This window comes from Macrobrachium rosenbergii, chromosome 30 (genome assembly GCF_040412425.1).
Source record: "Macrobrachium rosenbergii isolate ZJJX-2024 chromosome 30, ASM4041242v1, whole genome shotgun sequence".
Classification (NCBI taxonomy): Eukaryota; Metazoa; Arthropoda; class Malacostraca; order Decapoda; family Palaemonidae; genus Macrobrachium; species Macrobrachium rosenbergii.
In genome coordinates this window covers 14424533-14440482 of record NC_089770.1, presented here as the reverse complement: position 1 = coordinate 14440482, position 15950 = coordinate 14424533, and the positions used below count along the sequence as shown (strand labels likewise).

The 15950-nt window shown below is 38.5% G+C and overlaps 1 protein-coding gene across 4 annotated transcripts in view; it reads left to right on the top strand.

Moving 5' to 3' along the window:
- LOC136855062 (COMM domain-containing protein 4) overlaps positions 1-15950 on the top strand; it is a 195001-nt gene that overhangs the window by 6439 nt on the left and 172612 nt on the right. The window lies entirely within an intron of this gene.

Genomic DNA, 15950 nt, shown 5'->3' with positions numbered 1-15950 from the left:
TTGGATCAATCCCTACCTAACCACATACACTAAATTACAATCAATACAGAGAACAATTTCATAGATAGGCTATAAACAAATTGATGATCATCAATCTTCTATAGACCTTTTTTCTTTAACATTATGCCAAAAATATAAAGGAAAGTACATACTGTACAATTACAAAAGAAAAAATATAAAGGAGAGTACATACTGTACAGTTACAAAAGAAAACAAACAAATCTCCAGTGCATGTGGATCAAACAGATCAGTTCAGGAGGATTTACTCAGTTGAGCTTTGTCACCAAAAGAACTTAATACATATATGTATAACCAACTCTTCACACTCCAACATACAAAATGGGATGAGAGAAAAGTCTTCCTTCTTTTTGAACTGGTTTAACTTCTTTTTTATTTCAAATGTTGTCACACAGTAGCAGGAATTATCATCCTCACAAAAGCAATTGACAGTACAGTACGGTGCTTTGTCCTTCAACTAATCCAGAGAGCTCCAATCAAAGTATATCCTCACAAGAGTTGGACCTTCCCACAACTATTCCTGCAGATGAAGGTTCATGATTAAAATAAGGGCTGTGAACAATGGCTGACACAAATAATGAAAAAAAATTATATCAGTGAACGTATTTACAAAGCCATCAAACAGTTTGTTTTTCACCGCCCACGTTCGTGTGAGTGGAACCACTCTCCTTGACCCATGCGGACGTCGTCACCACAGGTTGATGACTGCCCATGGCCTTGCTCACCTGTCAAGACTTTGGTCTTTTGGTTTTCATGGAGCCAGGAGCTGGACAGGCCCAGGGTTTGGGATCAGGACCGTTCTCAGTCCCATCCCAACCCTACCACTGAGGTGTACGTTCCTGGGTCAGTCCTTGGGCTGAACAGGTCGTATGGCCGAGTGGTTGAGAGATCACCGTTGCTCTGGCAAGTGTCCCTCTCCAGCAGAGGGAGCAATTTGGGAGGACCAGGAACTGGAGTGACCCATGGGTCTTATGCCCCAGGACTCAGACACCCCCGAGTTGCAGAGGCACTTATTGGGATCATTAAAATGATTTGTCATTTTAATGATCTCGAGGAAGAGACCGTGGCCTGTCCTGCAGACTACTCTTTGGCCATTGAGTTGCTTTGGGAACCCCAGAAGGAACCCAGGGCTCTGATCGGCCTGCCGTGGTCTAGAGTTGCTGACAGAGTTTTGGACCAGGTGAATTCTCGTCCATGGCCAACGTAACAGGTTGACCCAGACTTACACGTCTATGTCTTGGCTGTTACTGGACCATCTCTTGCAGTTGGAGGCAGTGGCACTGGAATTGACTGCCATTTCAGCATTCCAGACGGTCTCATGGTTAGATCTTTGGTCCCTTACAGTGTCCAAGATTGCTTCCTCTTCAAGTGTTCATGTGTCGGAGGAGGCTACAGCTTAAGAGATTGATGCTGTCTGGAGGTAGGGCTATCACCTACCCCGCTCACCAGACAGCCAACCTGTGGGCAAACCTGGTATTGAAGAGGCAAGATGCAGTTCTGTGTCAACTCTCAAGGTTTGTTGGCCTGGAGTCAGCTTTGGCTGTAAGGAATGAACTGGTACTGGGATCCTCCTCTCTCTTTGCCAGGAGTGAGGTAGAGGCTGTGGTGGAGAGACTACGTACCGAAAACAGTGACAAGCTTGTCCACTAGGCAGTGTCCAAGACTTCTTGGTCTTCGTGTGGCACTGCAGCCTGATCCTTGGGTCAGGCTGCCCTTCCTCTTCAGGCCAGAGGAAGTCTCAGACTTCCTCTGCCAACTGTAGAGGAACCCAGTTGTTTTCTGCCCCAGCAATGTAAGGTGCATGGTTGTCCCCTTTTTAGCCCCCCCCCCCCCTCCCATCCAAGGATGTGGAGCAAAGGAATGAAGGGAGGAGGACACTAAGGGCGGTGTTCCATCCCGCTTGCTGCCGATGGTGGGGTGTTACCTGTTGAGCCATTGGGCAACTTGGCAGTGACTTGGAGCGGAGACCTGGGTGTTGGATGTTCTTGGGGAAGGGTATCTACTATCCTTTGAGTTTCTGCCATCCCTCACTCTTGAACTGGTCTGGTTCCAGATGTATGTTTTTGGCTCACAGAAGGATCTCAGCCTTTGGGACAAGGTGAATGCAATGCTTCGGAGAGGCACAGTGGAAGTTATGAAAGACCAGTCTCCAGGGTTTTACAGCCATATCTGTTCCTGGTGGAGAAGGCGACAGATGGTGGGGGTTGGTCATCCACCTCTCTCTCCATTGAACTGGTTTGTTTGCCAGACCTGTTGCAAGATGGGAATGGTATGCTCAGTTCTCCACTCCATCAGAGAGGGCAACTTTATGCTGTCGGTGGATCTGAAGAATGCATATTTTCAAATACCTACCCATCGGTCCTCTTGGAAGTACCTCCGCTTACCCTCGGGTGGATGGTGTTCCAGTTTCGGGCACTGTGTTTTGGGCTCTCAACTGCCCTCAAGTTTTCACGCAAGTGTTCACACTGATTTCACCATGGGCCCATTCTTACGGGATATGTCTTTTGATGTACCTGGATAGTTGGTTGGTCTTGGCAACCTTGTTACCTCAGTTGCTTCAGGACAGAGATTGCCTTGTTGGAGTTTTGTCACAACCTGGGTGTAGTGACCAACTTCGAGAAGTCAGGTCTCATGCCCAGGCAGAGGGTAAAGTACCTGGGCATGCTGATAGACATGGCATCAGTGAGAGTCTTCCCTTTGGATTCTCATATCGGCAATTTCAAGGAGGTAGCACTAAAGTTTTTGACTTGACAGGCAGAAGCTTCTTGGCAGTGGCAGGTCATTCTGTCATCATTGGAGAAACTGGTCCCTCATGGTCGGCTCCACCTCTGCTCCCTTCTGTGAAGGTCAAAGGAATTTTGGTCTCTGGCAAGGGATCCTCTTTTCTCTCCTGTTCCTCTGTCTGAGGCAGTAAGGAGAGAACTGAATTGATGGTTAGATGACAGGAACCTCTTAATGGGAGTGCCACTTGGTACTCACCCTCCCAAGCTCAGCTGCCAGGGTTAGATGATAGGGACAGAATGGTCTCTACACTAAGACATTGTGGAGAGACTCTTTGAGCTTTGGGAGGCTTTGGGTATCAATCTGTTTGCAACCTGGTACGACTGGAAGCTCTTGATGTTTTGATCCATAGTAGTAATAGACCCATGGGCTACGATAGAAGGTGCCTTCTAGCACCCATAGGACAACCTAGTAGTGTATGCTTTTCCTCTGTTTTGTCAGATTCATTGGGATGATCACCCTGAATCTCAGGTTGACTCTGGTGGTCCATAAGTGGCCTCTTGTCAAGTGGTATCCAGACCTGCTGGCTCTGTTATCTGAAGTTCCGAGAGAGATTTCCTCATGGCACAACCTTCTGTGCCAGCCGCGTGTTGAGAGGTATCACCAGGCAGTGGAAGCGCTGGCACTTCATGCCTGGGGACTAACCAACATCTCTTGCAAAAAAAAGAGGGTTTTCTTGCTGCACTGTGAAGGAGATGTCTGGATACCTGTGGAAATCCTCAGCAGCTGTGTACCAGAGGAAATACACCATCTTCCATAGTTGATGTCAGTGGGGTGTCTCTCCAGTCAGAGCTACTCTTCAGCAGGTAATAGACTTTCTTGTCTTTCTTTGCTGAGAGAAGCTTCTCTCTCTCGGCCATAAGGGGTATAGGTCTTCCCTTGGTCAAGTCTGTAGGTTTAAAGGAGTCGATCTCTCTTGCTCAAGGGAGATCTCCATGCTCCTGAGAAGCTTCAAGCAGTCTTGCCCACCCAGGGAGGCCTCATGAGTGGGACATGACTCTCGCCTTGAAGAGCCTAACTTGTACTCCATATGAGCTACTGAGAGAGTTGTCAGACTGGGATCTGACTTTGAAGACTGTTTTCAGTGAAGAGAGTAGGCAAGCTTCATAGCCTCTCTTTTGATGTTAAGCACTCTGGGGGATGTGGATTGGTTACCCCCCCGAGTTTGTCCCAGAATTTGCAGCAAAGACTCAGAATCCGTCAGTGCTTGATATCAGATTCGAGTCCTTTTTGATCCCCTCCATAGAAGACTTTGTTGGTAGTGATCAGGATGAGGTGCTATTATGTCCAGTTACGGTGTTGCGATACTATCTTAAGAGAACTCGACATCTCAGGCCTGAGTGTCAATGCCTCTACATTAGTATTGGCTTGAACAAGAAAGAGGTGTCAAAGAACATAATCTCTTTCTGGCTGCGTGAGACAATCAAATGGGCGTGCGCATCATCTGGCAAGGAAGACGTGAGTACAGTCTGGGCAGGAGCTCACAAAGTTAGCATTCTGGAAGACCCTGTCAGTTTAGCAGGTATTACAGGCGGGGGTTTGGTCATGCCACATTCATCTCGATTTACCTTTGGGACGTTGCCCACAAGTCCTTGGACATGTTTTCCTTGGGTCCTGTGGGACTGCCCAACAAGTTGTGTAGCTCACCTGGCTCCCCTAAGGGGACAGGTAGTATCTTATCTAAGGTACTGTTCGGTAAGCGAAAAAGTGTGTGTGAGAGTGATTGGTCTCCTCCTTTTTCTCTTTCACCTCTCTGTCTCATAGAGCAGAGAGTTAGGTAGCAAGCTGTTACATGCTGGATGGATGAGGATTGCAGGCGAGTTCCATGACACGGGCATCCTGTCCTTCATCAGTGGTTTTGTAGATTTATTGGATGTATGTCTTCCCCTCCCTTTTGACAAGGGTAGAAAGGGATAGACAGTGAAACAAACCCATTTTAATATTAAATTTTATTGTCTCTGATGCATACTGATTCTTTCAGTCTTCTACAAGGTAACGAAAGCAAATTCATTACTTTATGCCCTGAAGTCTAGCAGTTGAACATCCCATAAGTTCAACAAGCTGGAGGTGAGGGGATTCCTTCCTTTATTCTTGCAGAGCAGGAAGGTGTTCCTGGATGGGTAGAACCAACCAGTTGGTTCAGAGAGTTCCAAGACTCCTCCCACCAGTGGCTAAGAGCATGTAAAGAACGAAGGTTTATATATATGTTGGAACAAATGGCAAATTTTTAAAGTAATTTGTATTTTTTCTAACATACAAACCTGAAGTTCTTTACATTAATGGCCCACCTTAACCACCCCTCATTCTGGTATACCTGGGCCAGAAGGCAAAGAGGAGTGCAGATCGATAGGTGGTTGGGGCTTCCCCCACCTGTCAGTAATTAATGACCCTGTATGAAAGGTAAATGGCCATTCCAGCTTGCTTTTGCAAGCTAAATACCATGTAAAGAACTAAAGGTGTGTGTTATGAAAAATACAAATTACTTCAAAAATTTGCTATTTTGTACACAAAAAAGCAGTAGTCTCACATTGTAAACATACAAATATAATTTTATTGATAAATTTATACTATATTCATACAAGTACAGTATACACAAAGAAGCGAAGTATGCATTTTTAGTACTAGTGGTTCTATATTATTGTGGTATTGCTTTATGCAAATGATCAGAGTTTTTAGTTTTGCATACTGTGTATGGTAGAGCATCATGTCACTAGACACATTTAAGCTGACTTCATTTAAAGTATGCTGGTACTCTGATTTGGAGCACAGTTAATACATTTTGGTTATGCATACAATTCCCAGTGGTAAAACTTCATTTCTAACATGTTTATGGTACAGATAATACGAAAGTACAGCATGAGGTTTAGTACTTCTCTTTAGGAATACGTAGTTTAAATTAAGCTTCTCAGTCTTGTCTGTTGTCATACCTTTGCTTTTAATTCAAATTGATCAACACTCTTTTGAAGAGTTTTCATCATATCTGTTCTTAAGAAGAGTTTGGATATCAAAATGAGTGAAAAAATGGAATGATACATTTTATGAAATATTCAGTACACTTACAATATCTGTGAATAATTTACTGAACCAACCAAATTAACATGAGTTATTTCAGGTCTATTTGTAAATGTTAGGGATCAGATCTTGTATCTCATATAGGCCTAGATGGTAAAAGTTATCCCTCCTCTGCAGACTGGTCCAAAGCGTATTCCATGGAAGGCAATTGGTTACGCTCTGCTGCTGTTCACGGCAGGCACTCTGTTACTTGTTATAGGAAGTCTCCTTGTGGCTGGCTACATAGATGAAAAATACGCCGATCGAACTTGGCCTATCATAATCCTTGGAGCGTTGATGTTCATCCCAGGTGCTTACCATTCCTATATTGCTTATTATGCATTTAAAGGGTATGACGGTTATTCTTTCGATGATATACCATCCTATGATGACTGAAACTAGTCGATGAACACCATTCATCTAGTGAATGGTATTTTGAATAATGAACTATGTACAGTAAATGCTGTTGATTTTTACTTCACTTGTACTGAAATATTTTGGTTTTTGTGAGCCCAGAGATTTTTTATTTGACGTCTGGTCACTCAAGTCGTGTTAAAATTGCAGTTCTGTAAATAAGTAAGCATTTTTAAGTACAGTACTTGGTTAAGCAGTTTGATTTCCTACTTTAATGTTGTCTCTTTAGTCTTCAGTGTTTGTGACAGAGAGTAGGTTACCACATTTTATTGCTGCATTGTAAGTTAATTTAAACTTTTAAGATGTTTAACTCTTAGTTCTGTACTTTTAAGAACACTTTTGTCACCTCAGAATTTGGTATTATTGGATTAATGTTGGAGCTAGTAAAAATATAAATCATGAAAATGCCCTTTTGAATTGTGATGGTGTAAAATTGTCATGCAGTTGTCAGTTGGGAATATTTTGTGTGTACTGCATTCTCTGTGTCAGACACAACTTGTTTAGTGAACACCCAGCCAAAACAAGTGTTTTGTCATAAGTACATTTTAATAACTGCTGAAGGTAAATATTGCTAAAGTGAGCACTAATATGAGGTGTATGCAGCACAGATAGAATTAGCAATTTACTGAAACCTGTAATGGCTTAATATGGGCTAGCTGTAAGCATGTTGCCATTATCATATGATCTTCATGAGAGGTTAACTGTAATACTGTATACAATTTCAACAACAAGAACTGCAAATTTTTTTTTTTTTTTTTTTTTTTTTTTTTGAAGATAAAGCTTCAGTCCTCTTACTTGAAGGTTATGTGAATGGAAGGACAGTCATATGTAGTAATGGCCATGTTTTCAGAATTCATCATGCTGTTCTTGCCTATTATGAAATCCACATAGACACTTTTATTTTGCCAGAATATTACTAACCCGTAAATTTTATAGTGTTGAAAATAATTTTGTGAGGAATATTAATTTAATTTACCTTTGCCAAAAACCTTTGGTATTTCCTACAGTGAACCACGTATTGCACACTGTAGGAATTGATTAAGGCATTGCCTGTAACAAGGAAAGTAGTGATTTGTGAACAGAATGAGTGAAGAGAATCTCTTCAGTAGGGACTCTATAACTGTAATATAGAACATAGATTTCTACCCTTAGGTTATTTGCTGTTCCTTTGATTAATGTTCTATTATGTTCAGGGAACGATCCGACCCCTTGTTGTTTCCTTTCTAAGAAAGTCTCTGGAGACTACTCTTGAGTCTGACTTTTAAACTTTGATCCAAATGCAAGAATATGAAGTAATTCTGATGCCTTTAGCAGGATTCGAACCTGCATCCAGGGTATCAGAATGATGCCACATTGCAAACGTGTTCCAGAGAACCACATGATCTTGTTCTGGTGCTCTGGATGCAGGTTTGAATCCTGCTACAGACATCCTGTTAGGGTTCTGTAGTACCCAAGTGTATCTAAAAAGTGTGAAGGATTTGAGAAGTTAAGAGGGCATTGGGATTATTAAATTTACAGTACATAAGTATCTGGTAAAAAGTGACCATTAGACTCTGTATGTATATTAGATGTACAAGGTTCAAGGTTTATGCTGTGGGCAATTGCATCTTACTTGTTCAATGCTTTTTGCATTTCTAGTCAACATATGCAACTCTAATTTACATTTATACTAGATGAAAGCATTTCTTATCAACATGAAGATCTCAGATTTATGTTTTTATTGAATGGAAGCATGTTTATTTTTGTAAGAATCTCAGTAGAAATTTTGTTGATTTTTACCATAGAAACACATTGTTTTAGTGATTTTTGCACATGGAAAAATTATGGTACTGTGAAAAATATTATAGTAATGTAATGCAGAGTGCCTTTTTCTTAACTACATTACTTGAAGGAGTATAGTAAACTCATCATTCATGAGAATAATTTTTCAGTTTCTTGACAAAGCATAAATACAGTTCGTGTACTGAACAGGTGGTCTTAATGTTTATGCATGAGGCATGTATTAAAGTCAGTGTATCCTTTGGAAGCTTTTCCAAACAGTTCTAAAGCTTCAGATTATTTTTAGTGTTAACATCTTGGCCCCCTCCTGTTGGGTCTGTTCAGAATTAATCTTCAAAGGCAGCCTTGCAAGTCCAGCAGTGTGACTTGGTGGTCTTGCAAAACTAATTTGTTTAAAAAAAAAAAAATAAGTGTTCTCTTTCTTGGTAGACCTTGGTCTTAGCTTTGGTATTTGGCTGTAATTGATTAAGAAAACTAATGTTACGTTACTACAATAAGGTGCAACAAAGTGTAGTTACTTCTGTTAGTTATAGTATTAATATTGGCTGTTGACTTGGTCTAAAGTGTCACTTTTATTTGTACATATATCTGTTGCAGGAAAGTTTTGTACATAGAGTAAAGAGGTGCATTGGTATTATATGTTCTCAGAACTTCTATAGTGTGGATTTACTGGAGATTTTCATATAGTTGTGTACTGTAATTGGTTTTACATGATAAAACATGCATACTATATATATACTTTATTTTGTGGCCATGTGTATTGTGTGATAGAGAATTCCGAGGGTTTTAAATAGTTGTAAATTGAAGTTGTGCAGAATTTTACTTATAATTGTCCAAAGATGGTCGGCACTGTACTGTAAAGGTAATTATAATTGTTTTTTTCATAGATACTGTATAGTTTTATTGATTAATTGGTATAATTAATTTTTTTTGTGAGGAATTCCAAGGTTGATCCAACTTTTTGCGTATGGAAATCACAATTAGTATTAAGGAAATGTTACAGTTTTTTTACTAGATAGACTGCAAAATCTTTGCTTTTTGGGAGCTGTTGTAAGGTAGGCATTGTATGCTAGGATTACAAAAGATGATACAGTACATCTTTTAATAATGTACGTTATGTGTTAATTAGTAGTACAGACAGTCCCGGTTATTGGCAGGGGTTCCATTCCGACAGCGTGATGATAAATGAAAATCACCGATAACCGAAAATCGCCGATTTTCAGCACTTATCGGCACCAATAACCAGGTATTGGCTGAGATTAGCACCTCTGTTAGGTATGTATCGGCACCAAAACCCAATTATTGGCCCTGATAAGCAGAAATTGGCGATTTTCAGCGCTGAAAGTTGCCAAAAATCACCAATTTTCGTTGCTAGACAAGCCCCGTAAAATCGGATCGCTGATAGCAGAGTCCGCTGATAACCGGGGACTGCCTGTATTTTCTCGTAGATTTCGCTCTACATTTATTGATAAAGTTAGTGCCTTAAGAAGGAGTCAGGATGCTTTGAATGTGTCAGTTAATTTTACATGTATTTACAAATTTATCTCTGTTTATCTTTTTTCTTATATACTGTATACTATATCATAACCATTACAAATTGTAGGAAGCTCTTATTTCATTAAATACAATAGCACCTCAACTTAACAGACGTTTTGGGGATCTAGCCCTTCTGATAAGTAACAAAGTCCATTAAGACCCTATGTTATAGCTTGCATTTGAATATTTTCTAGATATCTTACAGTTAACAGCAGTTCTATGTTGTTCCTAACCTGAACTAACCTGTACTATACACTTAATATTCAGTTTAAGGGATATATAAAAACATGTATCACTTCCAAAATGTTAGCATAGAAAAATAATCATAATATGGTAACTGATAAGTACAGAAGTCTGCTTGGTTGAGGTCTGTTAAGCTGAGGTGGTGTTACTGCTTAGGTACATTAAGTAGAGTACAGTAGTACATTGCTTAGAACTATAAAATACCAGTTTTATCCATTTTTGACCACTTGTATCATGTTTGTGTGTTGGCATTTTTTTGCATCATCTGGAACTTGAAATCCATTAGGTTTGCAGGGTTTATTTACTGTACTTAACATTGTACACATTCTCTCTGTAGACATTCTTTCTTCCCATACTACATCAGATTCACGTACGACTTAGAAAAAATCCTTTGAAAGGGTGGGAGCATAGTTTCTCAGTGGCTTTTAAAAATACAGATTAGGAGTCTCCCAATTACAGTAAAAAATGACTTCAAGCTTTTAGTAATCACTAGGATTTCATTCACTTTGAGGCTAAACATTATCCTTATGAATTCCAGTTCCACATTGGTATCTGAGAACCCCCACTTTTCCCCTCTTCTGAGAAGTCTTTTTTTGTTGTCATTTTGGTAATTGATTTATCATGTGTTTACTGTAAAATTCTTGGCAATATTATTTGAAGTCAGTGCCATCCAAATTGTGTCTAGCATTGCTCATGAAACAGCTTGAATCTATTTCTCCCAAAGAAATATCGTGTTATAACAGATTAAGGTTTATATAATACAAGAAATTTTTTATTTTAGATCCAAACTTGTGTAGGCCTTAATATAAATTAATTGGCCAGTGAAGCAAATGAAGCTGAATCTGCATCCACTTTGGTAAGATGAAAATAGTGTAAGGCTTTCTCATAAGTAATTATTCATAATTGTATCACTAGAACTACTGTGATAAAATAGCCAAGTGTTGAATTGTTGATTTTCTTCAGTGCATAAGGAGTGCATTGCTGAAGCTGTGGTATCTTAGGACCAGGGACAACCTTTCAAATTTCAACTTGTTTCTGTAAAAAGAACAAGTTTTTATTTATAAAGCATACAATGCAGCTTTAACAGTAGGACATGTTGTTTGAGAAGTTTCTAACTTCACCAAGTAAGTGATTAAAAATCTTGGATGCAAATCCCTTGAAGAGATTTTGTCACAGTCTCTGTTTTCATTTTATCCAGTAATCAAATAAAAGATTTTGGTTAGTTATGAAACATTTCTGTCAGTTAAAATTCTAAGACCATGTGATTTACAAAGTAAGATATTACATTTGTTATGTTGCACATTTAAGTACAAATCATCGGAGCAAGAAGCAAAGGCGTTGAATTTTAATCAATAATTTTAGTGATTGGAGAATTCTTAAATTGCAGGATATTCTTGTTAATGTAGACAGAGGTAACTTATTTTGCTGACCAAACTAATTAGCCATATACAGGCAGTCCCCAGTTTACGACGGGTCCGGCTTACGACGTTCCGAGGTTACGATGCTTTTCAAATATATTCATCAGAAATTATTTCCTGGTTTACGACGCATGTTCTAGGGTTACGATGCATTGTACGCCAATCCGACGGAAGAGATATGGCTCCAAAACGGCAGAATAATCAAAATTTGGATTTTTTTTTATGAAAAACAATAAAAATGCAGTTTACATTGTTTTCAATATACCCAAAGCATTAAAAGTAAGGTTTTCTTAGGATTTTAGACGATTTTCGACGATTTTTCGGTTCACAACAATTTTCAGTTGACAACGCGGCGTAAAAACGGAACCCCTGTCGTAAACTGGGGACTGCGTGTACAACTTTAAGGCTTTAGTACTAAAATCTGTGCTTAAATTTGCTGTTTTGGCCTTAAAAACTTGTTGAAAACTTGATCTTTATTGAGGAGCCTTTTTTCATGTTGAGGGGTTGGATATCCGATCTATTCCTTCATAATTGTTCACCACCTTTTCCACCTTTTCTGCAGGCTACAAGCCCTCTTGAGTTTATCTCTCTGCAGATAAGAAAGAGAAATGAAAAAGAAAGAAAGAAAGGCTTATAGCTCAAGCAGGTAGTATAAGAAAAGAAAATAAATTCAGTTGGGTTTCCCTATTAAGGGAACTTAATTACCTTGGTGTAAAGCTCTTGCAAGTTCTTTGTAAACTGGAGAGAAGTTGGAGGTTAGCAGATCATGCCAAGACAGTGCCACATTGACTTACAGGATCAGCATCTTGAATAATGAAAGTGCCACAAGTAGTTACTTATTGTTTGATGCTGTATGGGAAGCAGAACTAGCAAATGTAATAAAAAAAATCAAATTAACAGATGGTGTATAGTATTTAGGCATATATTTGTTGGCTCTGCAGTTTTCATAGTTTCATAGATGTGAACTGGGAAGGATTGCATTTTTTTAGTTTTAGTCACCAGTCAGATAATGTTTAGTTCAGAATTTACAGTTTCTGTACACTTTCTGGAAATGTCAGTCATGAGAAAATAACTTGATTTAAAATTTTTTTATGGTGATCTGTTTGAATATGATAGAATATGACAGGAACGTTGCAATTATTCACTCATCTGAATGCTTTCTGATCATGGTCACTGATTACAAAAAGTCACAGAGAAATGAAGTGCATCTGACTTTCATCGTAAAATGATATTTTGTTTCATCAGTTGCCATATCTGTCCAAAGCAAGGAAATTTCAGAGTGCTTTCTGGAAGTGAGATTCACATTAGTTTTACAAGTATTACTGTTCATTGGTTTTGTCTGTATTTTGGTTGTTTCTTGAAAGAGGATAAGGTAGATGGCAGCCACAGTTCTTTTTCAGCATCCAGGAAACGTACAATAAGTCAGTTCAAATTTTACATACTGTATTGTAAGATTCTTTTCCTATGTATTGTAAGATTCTGTTCCTATATTTATGGATGATGGGATTTGATTTTCCTATGTACTGTAAGACTCTGTTCTTATATTTATGGATGATGGGGATTTGATTATATAGTACCAAAGTTTTTGTCTCAGTAACTTTTGATAATTTGAATGAAAAAAGATATTTCAGTATTTAGTTCAGAATATAAAGGAATATTTACAAAAATTGTCAAGTGATTTGCAGTTGTAGATTTTTTTATTCTGTATCTGGTGCAGTGCATTTTCTGTTTTGAGATTTTATTCTGTAATTTAGATACTTTAGTTTTTCAGTTATGCTTAGGTTGTAAATATTTCTTTTTACTTTATTCTAGTGCACAATTATAACTGATGGCATGTTCTTGTGATTTCTTTGGTTAAATATTTCCAATTTTGTGTAATATGCACAGTCCTATTGAATTACTTTTTTTTCTTTAACATAGTCCTGGAGAATTTAGGTATTTCTCTGTGTTGATGGTTCCAAAGAGGCTTGTTTTAAGTTCGTTGTTTGATATACTACACATCAGTTGACTTAACCCAAACTGATGTCATTTGTATTAAGAAGAAATAAATATGATGCTGTTAAGCTGTTTTTAATTACCCCATCTATTAACTAAGCTCACCGTTAGGTATTTGCAAGGTTGAGCTGTCTTGAGCTCTTTTTGATGTTTTGTGTGATGTGCATGATATTACATGTATTATGTCAGTTCTTGATGGATGTATTATGTCATTTGATTGTATGGTTTTCAGTACAGTGAAGTTGTAGAAACTTGTGATCTCCAAATATTTAAGCAAGGAGCTAATTCATTCCTGCGCTCTGCTGCTGATGTCTCCTGAATTTCAGGTGTATCAGTTTTACTGTATTTTTACTGTTCCCTTGTATCTATTGTTTATCACCTTTTCCTGTAACTTGTCTCTCTCCAAATGATTTCCCTTTGGACCCCTCTTGGGTTTATAGTCTGTTGACTCTTCTCCATAATTATGGGCTCTCAGCTGGTGCTTTAAAGAAAGAGAGAAAAGAAAGTCCTGGATTCTCTCCCATATACAGTAGAAGTTTAACTTGGAATTGAGTTTATTGCTGTAAATGATTTGGCCAAATTAGTCAAATAACAGTAATGATGATACAATATTAATACCGTATCATCAAGTACAGAGTAGTTGGAAGAGAACCTCTCATTTTGATAAGAAAATTACGAATTATATCAATACCAAATGGTTAATGTTTATTTCTGTCATCATAAAAGTTTCAAACTTCTCTTAAGAGTTTACAAACAAGTTCCTGGATAAGAAGGAAGTGAACCAGTAGAGAGTAAATAGATGTAAAGAGGAAAAGGAAAGATTTTATATGCCTAATTTAAGGAGAAGCTGGAAATATTTCTGTATGAATTATTGATTTCTTGCAAGCATTTGCGACTTCTTTGACCTTAAGAAGAATTCAATAAATTAGGAAAACTATATTTAGAGTATCAAAAACTCTGTTAACTAATGCAGCAGTCAAAAAGACTCAATAATTTTAACAAAACTTGTGTATGGCTGTAAATATTTTAGGGGTATGACAGAAAATGGTTTTGAAATGCTTCTTGATTGAACTAAAAATGAGCTTTTTGTATTTAATGGAATACATTAAAACAAACATTCATTAGCAGTAAGCTCACCATATTTATTTCATAGCTTTTGATATTTCATGGTGAAATATCTGTATTGTGTTTTTTTATTGTCTATTAAATACTGTATTCCTGTTAAGTAACTGCTACCTATTACCTGTTTGTTTTTGCTTCAGGAATACATGAGATGATGATGGAAGGTTTCTTAATATGGTATTCCACCGTCTTTTCTTTACCAGGAAAATGCTTGGTGAGGTTGTGCCATGGTACAGTTAACAATTCAACAGTCACCTAAAACTGTCCCCCACCTATAACCCTGTACCATGAATATTGTCCAGATATTAAAACCAGTAATTGCAGTTCCAGGCTTTGTACTTACTCTGTAAGAGGCAATTGTTCTTAGATGAAGACAATTAAGTATGAGAGCTGAAAAATCTGTGTAAAGTCTGTTTCAGGAAAGGATTTTAGTATGCCTGCTTCAGGAAGTGATTACTTTGGGAAAGATAATGAGATCTCTTCAGTCCTCAAGAGTGGAAGAATCTCTGTCTTTTACCATCTACCCTTTCTACTTCCACATCAGTTGGCCATGAGTTCATTAGTTCTTCTCTTCTTGCGACTTAGTCAAATCTGTACAATGTTCCTTAAAACATGGATTTAGGTGCAGCCATCCTCTACCCCCTCATCTTGAGGCATTTTTCTACCTCATCAGTTCCAGTGCCATCTGCCTCCTCAGCATCACCTTCAGCTGCTATTGCTGCTGCATATGCTCTACACCTCATTCTGTTGTTAGTTCTTTGCTGGGTGAGCGGGTTCCGTTCTCAGCTACCACTCTGATGGTTGCGAGTTTGAATCTCCGAGCGGCTAGTGAAGAACGAGAAATTTGTTTCTGGTGATAGAAATTCATTTCTCGCCATAATGTGGTTCAGATTCCACAATAAGCTGTAGGTCCCATTGCTAGGTAACCAATTGGTTCTTAGCCACGTAAAAAAAAATAAATCTAATCCTTCGGGCCAGCCCTAGGAGAGCTGTTAATCAGCTCAGTGTTCTGGTTAAACTAAGATATACTTACTTACTTATCATTCTTGTTGATTCCCCCCATGTTTGATTTGAATACTCATCATTACAGACTTGGTTATTGTACCTTCTCCAGCTTTATCTCTTGCCGTGCAGGGCACTCTCTTCGGACAAGGTCTAAAAGCAACCATTATTTCATGAATTGAACAAGGTGGTATTTAATGAAGAAAAACAAGTAATGACCTAGAGTCATTTGCTTCTGCCAGGCTGCTGTTGTTTGTGGACTTCTGTCATTCAAGAAATCAACTTCACCTGTATCCTCCAAGGAGGTGAAATTTTTGTTAGGTGTTTATTCACTGAAGACCTTTGTTGATGCAGGTTTGAGTGAAGAACTAATAAGTTTTTAAGATAACAGTACCAGCTGTGAATCTTCAGATTATTAGTACAGCAGGGAATTATAGTTTACAGTATGTTGAAAAGTCGTTCGTTCTGACAAGAATACAGACACCCTGGCATTTTTGTGGATGACCTTTGGTGCAAGGTGGTTGTCATTGAAACTTAGTAAGAAGGTAATTAACTAACAATAGGTGAGTGAAGGGATTTGGGTGCCACCCA